The sequence below is a fragment of the Hibiscus syriacus genome, unplaced genomic scaffold (assembly GCF_006381635.1).
Source record: "Hibiscus syriacus cultivar Baekdansim isolate YM2019G1 unplaced genomic scaffold, ASM638163v2 tig00116989_pilon, whole genome shotgun sequence".
Classification (NCBI taxonomy): domain Eukaryota; kingdom Viridiplantae; phylum Streptophyta; class Magnoliopsida; order Malvales; family Malvaceae; genus Hibiscus; species Hibiscus syriacus.
The window spans coordinates 1,460,110-1,469,541 of record NW_024063508.1 but is presented as its reverse complement, the minus strand read 5'-3'; the positions used below and the strand labels follow the sequence as shown (position 1 = coordinate 1,469,541).

Here is a 9,432-nt window from a genome sequence, read left to right as displayed (position 1 = left end):
ACGGTCGAAATATTTGAATTTTACACTGCAGGAACTGATTCCCTATGAAGGGGTATCGATTCCCCCCGCGCTCCAAGTTGTTTTATTAATTGTTTTCACACTTAAACGGCTCTATTGACTCCACTAATCATCCCCAACGTTCAGAATCAATTGAAGGAATATTTAAACAAGCTTAGACGCCATTGATCAATAACAAGAAACAACAAACAACAAGAATCAAGAGAGAATCAAAGAGAAAGCATCAAACCTCAAGTTTGAGCACTTTCAAGCCTATTTCATTCAATATTCATTTTTTCTTTCAAGAACACTTATTGTGCTCAATTGTATTATTCTTGGGTGTTATTTCTTTGTTATGGAATTGTGCAAACACATTTGCCTTGTGAGGTTTTTCATTAAGTTTGCAAATTTGTAATCTTCTCTTTGAGAAAAAGTGTTCTCAAGAATTGGGGTATATTCTTGAGAGAGTTGTAAGGTTATCTCTTTGGCCTCAAAAGAAAGAACAAATTAGTGAATTTGTTGGAAAATCCTTAGTGTGGATAGTTAAGGTAGTGGACGTAGACTTTGGTTGAGAAAGTCGAACCACTCTAAATCATTGTGAAATGACTTTCAATTTTCTACAAAAGCTTCACCAAATTTTTAATTGCCAATTCACCCCCTCTTGCCCAATTCCATCGGTCGATTAACTCAACAATAACTCCTTTACACTTGTTTAGCAACCATTAAAAATGAATTTAAAAAATTCATTTTTGTTAAATAACCATTTTACCTTTAATAAATCTTCATAACTACAACTTTGCCGCCCTATGACATCATCTCTGGGCTCATCATATCCATAACAAAAATATCATAAATTCTGATTTTTCATATTTATCCTTGCAACGTTTTGAAAATTGCAATTTAGTCACCTAATTCCAAAAGTTTTGGCTTAACATGGAAAATCGACCTTAATTCCATTGACCATGTTAAATTTCACTTTTCTAAAATATAGAATTAGTATTTCCAACCTTTATCTAGCATCCTTCACAATTTCGTGAAATTCTGATTCGATTCGATTATCCAATTTCAGTATTGAACTTTACTACTTTATAGCTTTTAACACAAATCTCGTACTGAAAATCTGATTCTCACTAAAATATATGTTTTAATCCAAACTGTTCATTTACAGTCTAAAATATATAAATTTTAAAAATTACAATTTCATTCCCTAAACTTTTTAACTTTTATATAAAATTAAAAAAAGCGAAAATAGATTTTTAATAGAAAATAAATAGAAAAACTTACATTTTGCCGTTGCTAATTGCAATAATAAACCCTTCCTATAGAGATATTTGGTAGGTCAAACTCAAAATTTTTCTTCCATGCAATTTTCGTAACTTGAAAATATTTTATTTACATCTTTAACATAATAACACATTAGGCAAACAATCTTGCATTTTACCATTTCAAATTGCAATGATAAAAAAACTATTTTATTTTAGCTTGACATATATATGTAATTATTTTTTATTTTCTTATTATTGATATTTTAATCTTTATGCAATTAAAATTTATAAAAAAATTATACAAAATATTATAAGTAACATCAAATAAAAATTTAGTATAAACAAATGGTATTATATTTAAAATATATATATATATATATATATATAACCCTAGTCGCTTTCTTCCTCCTCCTCTCTTTTTGTTTTTTTACAACTTGTGTCAATTTTATTGATCAATCTAACTTTTTTCTTTAATTTTATTTAATTGACAGCGACATCGGTTTTAATTCTGGTTGTCGCCAACCATTTATCTTTTATTTTTAGTTTTTTTAATAAGAATAATTATATCTTTGTGACAAGTTCTCTGCCTTTATGACACGTTTATCTTTCCTTTTGTGGCATGCTTTTCTCTGCCTTTTGGTAGCTTACGATTTTTTTTGTCATTCTTTTTGTTTATCTTTTTTTTCAAGGTTGAATTTGACATCGCCACGACTAATCAAGATAGCGCTTATTTGTTATCATGATGATCCTCCCTGCTTTGGACCCTCGGATCGATTTGGATACACGTTTTGCGTTCCTAGATAGTTTTCTCACGTCGATTAACTCTGATTTACAATTTGTCGGTAGTCTTTCAGTAGCTTCGTCACCTTTTGTAGTTCGTTTACCGATGTAGTCAAATTTGTTCTTATCTTTATTTTATTTGAGTTTTTTTGTTAGACTTTTTTTAACATTTTCCTTCTTTGGTCCTTATGTGATCTAGGTGGCTAATTTTTGTCTCAATGGTAATAGGAAAATGTCATAATTATATTTTAGGTTTACGATTACACTTGTAAATCTTCATTGTAATTTTGGATATTTTCTATTTTTAATAAAACTTGCTACTTTCTATCAAAAAATATAAATATATATACCAAATATTATAAGTAACATATGTTATAGAGACTTTTTAGATCAATAATGGGCTTTAAAAGAAGTTGTAAAATAAAGCGAGTTTTCACCAAACATTTATTAAAGTAGGATTGGATCATATAAAATCGTGTAATTTTAATAACAAATTAATTTTAATAAAATTACTGATTTTGACATGTGAAATCAGAAAATAGATTGATGATTCGATTACATTTGGTGAAAGATTAACACAACCAAAATGACCAAAATTGATACCTAATTGATTACTTATAGTTTTAAAATTGAAAATTATGAGTTTAAAGTTTTATTTAATTCATAGTCAGCTATGTATATAAATTTGAAAATAATATTTATTTAATTAGAAATTAATAATAATTACTCTGGGCATAAATGAAGGTTTACCATTAATTCTAATAAATAAATATTAACTTAATGGTTTAAACACCAAGGTGCATAGATTTGAAAAGGATGTCAATTTATTTTGGAAAATAATAATGATCATCTTAGAGAACAAATGGAGGAGACACTATTAATCTCTAATTAATAAACATTGTCTTTATTTTTTGAAATCAATTTATACAGTCAAAACCAATTCCTGACAGATTCTAATTCTTTAATAGATTCAAATTCGTTAACAGATTCCAATTCCTTCACAGATTTCAATTCCCCCAGAAACATTCCAACGAACCAAACGTTACCTAATTATTTGGCTAAAAAAATCCTGAAATTTGACTCTTAGGAATCCTTGAAAATTTTTACTACTTACTCATTTTAAAAGGTTTAAATCCTAAAGATTTTATCTAGGGGATTCAATTCAACGTGGACAAAATAAATATCTTCATCTTTACCTGAATATCTCACGATGCAGGAAATATGTATCGTCACATTCGTAGAAAGCCTTGGGTTATTGGACCGTATCCCATTTATACGCATAGAGAGCCCAAACAAGCGCGTTTTTGTTTTCTTAACCACAAAATGACGAATTTTACTGAGTTTTGGCTCCCTCACCTTGCCAGCTCCCCTGCAATTTGTATGGCTGTGAAGAGACGACAGCAGAAGGAACCTTTCATCTTTCAAATGTCTCGCCCTTTCTCTTCACCTTAAATTATCACTTCTTCAGTTGTATGTTCACAATTTCTGTCAATTGTAGAAAACTCGTCAGTTCAGAGCTGAAGTCGCTAAGAACTTTTAAGAATAAAGGTGCATCGAAGAATTCATCATCAGACTTTAGTAAGATGTTCCCTTGCTTGTTCATTGAATTTTGAACTCTGAGTATTTCTTGATTTTCTAATTTGATTCTCAAAAATGCAAAGTTTAAGCATATGGCCATCACCATTTGGATTTTGAGCTTGGTTCTTCTTGTTTTGCATCTATTATACCTAGAAGCAGAAAAAATTGAGTGTATTAATGGAGGTCATAGTTTCTTGTTGCTTTCAAGCTATTCAAGATTTAGGAGTGAGAATTGTTGTTCTAGACTGAAAGTTGTTCTCTTTTGTGAGCCAAGAGAGGTCCTTCAAGAGGGTGGTTGCCTCAGCTTGGGTATTAGGGGGACAGGAAATTGGGAATGGAGTTGAGGGAGAAGAATCACATTCGATGTTCGGGCATTGGCAAGTAGTTTACAGTTTGCGAAAACGGCAGACCACGTAGAAAAGGTTCTTAAGATGTGGATGAACTTCCCCTTCAAGTACATTCAAGCATGATTAGTGGGTTTGGAAGGGACAAATACATGGATGCTGCAATGGCCCTTGTTGAGTGCTCAAGAGGAAGAAGAAAGAAAGTGATGGAGGTATAGGCCCCAACCTTTACATATACAACAGCTTATTAGGTGCTGTGAAACACTCTAAACAATTTGATCAAATGGAGAAAATCTGGATGATATGGCTGAGGAGGGGATTATTCCAAATGTTGTTACTTATAATGTTTTGATGGCAATTTATTTGGAACAAGGGAGTGCTACAAATGCTCTTAATGTTATTGATGAAATTCGAGAGAAGGGCTTCAGTCCCTCACCGGTGACCTATTCTACTGCCTTGTATGCTTATCGAAGAATGGAAAATGGAACTGGAGCCTTGAAGTTCTTTGTTGAGTTAAGAGAAAAGTATGCGAAGGGAGATTGGAGGAAATGCTTATGAAATTGGGAATACGAGTTCGTTAAGCTTGAGAAATTCACCGTTCGAATTTGCCAACAAGTCAAGCGGAGGTGGCTTGTTAAGGATGAAAATTTGAGCACCAGTGTTCTCAAACTCCTGAGAGATATGGATGATGCGGGCTTAGACTTAGTAGGGAATGAGCGCCTTATATGGGCTTGCCCGTGAAGAACATTATCTTGCAAAAGAACTTTATAGCAGGATTAGAGAGAGGCATTCCGAAATAAGCATATCTGTGTGTAACCATTTGATTTGGGTAATGGGGAAGGCTAAGAAGTGGTGGGCTGCTTTGGAGATTTATGAGGATATTAGAGAAGGGACCAAGTCTAATACATGTCCTCTGATTGGTTGTGTCTCACTTTAATATATTACTTACAGCAGCCAGCAAAAGAGGTATTTGGCGATGGGGTGTAGGTTGCTTAATAAATGGAAGATAAAGGCCTTAAACCTAGCAGCAGAGTGGAATGCGGTCCTCGTGGCATGTTCGAAGGCTTCAGAAACTACTGCTGCCGTGCATATTTAGGAGAATGTGGAGCAAGGGGAAAAGCCGACCATCATCTCGTACGGAGCGTGCTCAGTGCCCTCGAAGGGTAAACTCTACCCAACTGTACGCATACACAATCATGGCTTCCATTTTCACTGCAAAAGGAAATTTTAAAATGGTAATGCAGTCTTTCAAGAGATGGCATTATCTGGTATCGAGCCAACGGTTGTCACATACAATGCAATATTAGTGGCTGCGCTCGCAATGGCATGAGTAGTGCAGCATATGAATGGTTTCACCCGCATGAAAGTCGACAACATCTCTCCAAATGAGATCACATACGAGATGCTGATTGAGGCTCTCGCAAATGACGGTAAACCAAGGCTTGCATATGACTTGTACTTGAGAGCTCATAATGAAGGCCTTAACCTCTCCTCAAAGGCTTATGATGCTGTTATTTCGTCATCTCAAGTTTATGGTGCAACTACGGACCTAAGTATTTTGGGACCGAGGCCACCGGATAAAAAGAAAGTTCAGATTAGGAAAACTGTCACTGAATTCTGTAACATAGCCAATGTCCCTCGACGAAGTAAACCATTTGAAAGGAAGGAAATTTACATCCCACCGAAACGGGGGAAACTGATGAGCATTCAGGTACTCTGTAGGATTGAAATTTTTACATGATTGATGTTTGTACATTTGAATTTCCAGGTATAAATCAGGATGACATACTGCAATTTAAAGCTCAGATTACACGTGTATTGTGCTAGTATCTGCTTCTTTGCGACACTCGGTTTTTACCTGTTTGATAATCGGATTGCAGGAAGAAAAGATGCTATCCTTTTAGAATTCAACTAAAAGGTGACATTTATATAAAGTTCTATCATGTTGGATGTTACCTGCTATTGAAGAAGTGGCAAGTGGTGGTTTATAATCGCAGAACTTTGGTGTAAGGGTACAGCCCAATCCTTACATTTTTTCTGCTGAGTGTAACATTTTATAAGAGATTTTGAATGATCAATTAGTTCATATAACCACTATTAAGACGTGATTAACAGGTCTTGAGTTTGAATTTCAATGCCAAGGGTCCTTTTCTCGATCCTCAAACTCTGGTAGCCTTTCTGTTCATCTCACATCTACCATGGATTTCCAAGTGGATATTATAATTACAACCGGAGATTTTTTTTAAAATATTTAAGATGCGAGTTATGACACAACCCCATCGAAAGTAGAATTTTCATAAATGTCGAAACTAGAAACGTTACCATAATTAAAATTTGACTGCAAGTGATCCAAATGCTTATTTTTGTAAGGTTTGTTAGTCCTTCACTCTCTCTAAAATAAAGTTGACATGTGATGATTTGTTTGAAATAAAGAACCAACAGAAAGAAATATTTATAAAAAAATCATTATTTAAATAAAAAGTTTTTTTTAAACTCATTAGATATCATCATGGTAAAAAGAATTTTATTCTCTTTAGAGGTTCAAATTCGAGTAGTTGCTTGTAAAAAAGACATGAATTTTGTTCAATTTTAGCGTTTAGTTTGAAAAGTAGGAATTGAGTCCTTTATAGGAATATTGAAATCTGAAAACAATGTTTCTCATTTGTGTTGAGGATGTATAATCATATTTCAATGATTTGATCCTTTGTTGAGGACCACAAGTCTATTACGACATTGTTCCTTTACGTGAGGACCGTTCTAGTCATGTTTGAAAGATTTTGTATCTGAATACAAACATTGTCCTTTGTATTGAGGATGTCTAGTAATGTTTGAACGATTTTGTATATGGAACAACAGTGCTCCTTCTCGTTGATGAAGTCTAATTACCTTCGAATGATTTGCTTCTGAAGATAACATTGCTCCATGTTAAGGAGATCTAGTCGTCTTGGGTGATTGCTTGATGTCAAATTAGATGATGACATTGTTCTTTTATGTTGAGAAGATCTAGTCAAGGTTGAATAATTGATCCATAAACTTTAGTAATAAGATGAATCTTTAAAATATTGTTTAAAAAGATAGCACGTTATGATTTCAAATGTGTCATATGCAATATATCATAAGGATGATCTTATGCAATTTTGATATGATGCGTATGTATGTCAAATGTAGCTTTGTACAACTCAATCCTCAATGATGGGATTTCATCTACGGTGAACGTGTCTCAGTCTTACTAGGCAAGATTTTCCTGTCCCTATTGGTCATGCTTAGTGGTCGTAATTTCTTTACTATTTATGCTTTAATGTGATAAACCTTCTAATCCTTCTATAAAACACTATATTGACTTGTTCTAAGTTCTAGCCAAAGAAATGAGTCCTCTTATTTTGTTAACGGTGGAAAAGTCAATTTTTTTAGAAATAATCTAATTGATTTAGATCTCATTCCCTTTTGTCCTAAAGTGCCACATGGGCTACTAAGGCAAACCCTGATCCTTAAAAATTATTAATTTTGTTTTCAAATATATTGAATGGTATCATAATAAAACATAAAACTGTTATAAAAAAACATTTACAAAACATAAAATAATACATCTTGAGTTCATACTCAAATACATAAGTAAGGATCATGAATACATGCTATTAACGCTACAGTACAATACTCTATCGCATATGCTGGAAGTCCTGCGGTGACGGTGCTCCATGAACTGCTCAAGTAAGGACCTTCCACAGAAAACATCTGAATGCTGAGCTTACAAAGCTCAGCAGTATAATCATTAATATAGAGCAACATAAGAATTTATAAACTAAAGCATGTTGGAGACATAGTACTAAGTAGTAGGTACAAGCATGATTCCATCAGTGCTACACACATAAAGTCCTCTAGTTCTATCCCTCGATTCTACGTCTCATGCTTCCCTTAGTCTTCGCTAAGGGCCCCGCCATGAGTATACAAGTATTAGGTCTCTAACCTCATTATCATCCTATAATGCATCACCATCCCAAAACACAATGACATATCCGATATCACAGAGATGTTGGTACTATCACTCAACAATAAGTAAGCTCGAGGTGTAGTTAAGGGTCACATAGCATCATGGAATTCAAGCCTTTGTTAGCTAAATAGAGGTACCTTTGGCAGACCTAGGTCACAGCATCACCATCTCCTAAGTATCTCAGGCGAGGTATGGTCACATAGCATCGCACCTCCAAAACCTTAGGCTAGGTTCGGGTCACACATTGGCACCTTGCCTGGCTAGTCTACTCCTCTTGAGTACTCGAAACGTGTCTAGGTCATATAGCAACAGTACCACATTCACTAGTAACTAAAGTGCATCTTGCACTGACTTATATATCTGGATATTCTACGCACACAAGACGATCATCCTCTCGGGTGTCCTCACCGTTTCCCGAGCTGCATACAAGGGAATAAGTCTTATGGAATCTTACCTCATAAGGCTCTTATGGTTATTTCACTTTTATTATCTCGTTACTATTATAAGTCTTTCTCTAAAGCTAACGTCTTAACACACATTAGTCGATGCTCTTTTAAGGCAATCAAAGTAGCTTAGTTACTCGTTACTTATCTTGTTGAAGTAAGGTGAGGCCATTTCCTCTCACCAGAACTATATCGCTTGTCCTCTCACCTAGGACGTTAAGGAAAGGTTAATTAAATTAAAAGGTATTTTAGTCATCTCTGACTTTAGAGAGATCTCTAAGTGTTTCACGATCTTATGTCGATAAGATTGTTGTTCACTTACTGAATCACTAGTTAGCCCGATACCTGCTCGGGTTCAATTTGGGTAACAACACTCCTAACACTCTTATCGTACTTCTCCCAAAACCCTTGAATTAGTGGAACAACTTATCCATTCCCAGTCCATTGACATTCTCGAAGCTCCATACTTATTGTTAGTACTGAATCTGCCATATGCATCGTACCACTTATCGGATATCTCTTGTAACGATATTCGATCTTAACTATCCGTTTACATCCTTGATTGAAGATATTTTGATGTATTACACTTAATATGTTAGGACCGTCGGCTCTCTCATGGCGCAACGGAAACAAAATTTGACGGTATTACTAGCGATCCAAGAATGATAAATCAAAATCAGGAGGAAATAATGCGAATAATTACAGTGGATTCCTTAAAAAACAACATGGACAACATCAACTAATGATGGTGTCGATCGATTCGAATCGTAAGCCTCCATGAACCACATCTCGGCCTCTACTCAGTACACCCAATTGAGAGCAATATTTGATTTTCCCAAAACTGTTTTGAAAAAACGACTGAAGATAATGTGTAAAAATGACTGCTAGACCTTACACCTCATTTTATATCCAAGTTACCCTAACATATTAGGGATTTTATTATTTTAAATTAATACATCTTTATTTAATTTATTTAAAATAAAAATTTCAGATAATTAAAACATATGTATATCAAATATACATATATTAACTCTAGA

The 9,432-nt window shown here is 34.1% G+C and overlaps 1 pseudogene; it reads left to right on the top strand.

Annotated features, from left to right (window-relative positions):
• The first annotated feature begins 3,964 nt into the window (after nucleotides 1–3,964).
• On the top strand, nucleotides 3,965–6,042 carry LOC120193192 (annotated as a pseudogene).
• Nucleotides 6,043–9,432: the final 3,390 nt, after the last annotated feature.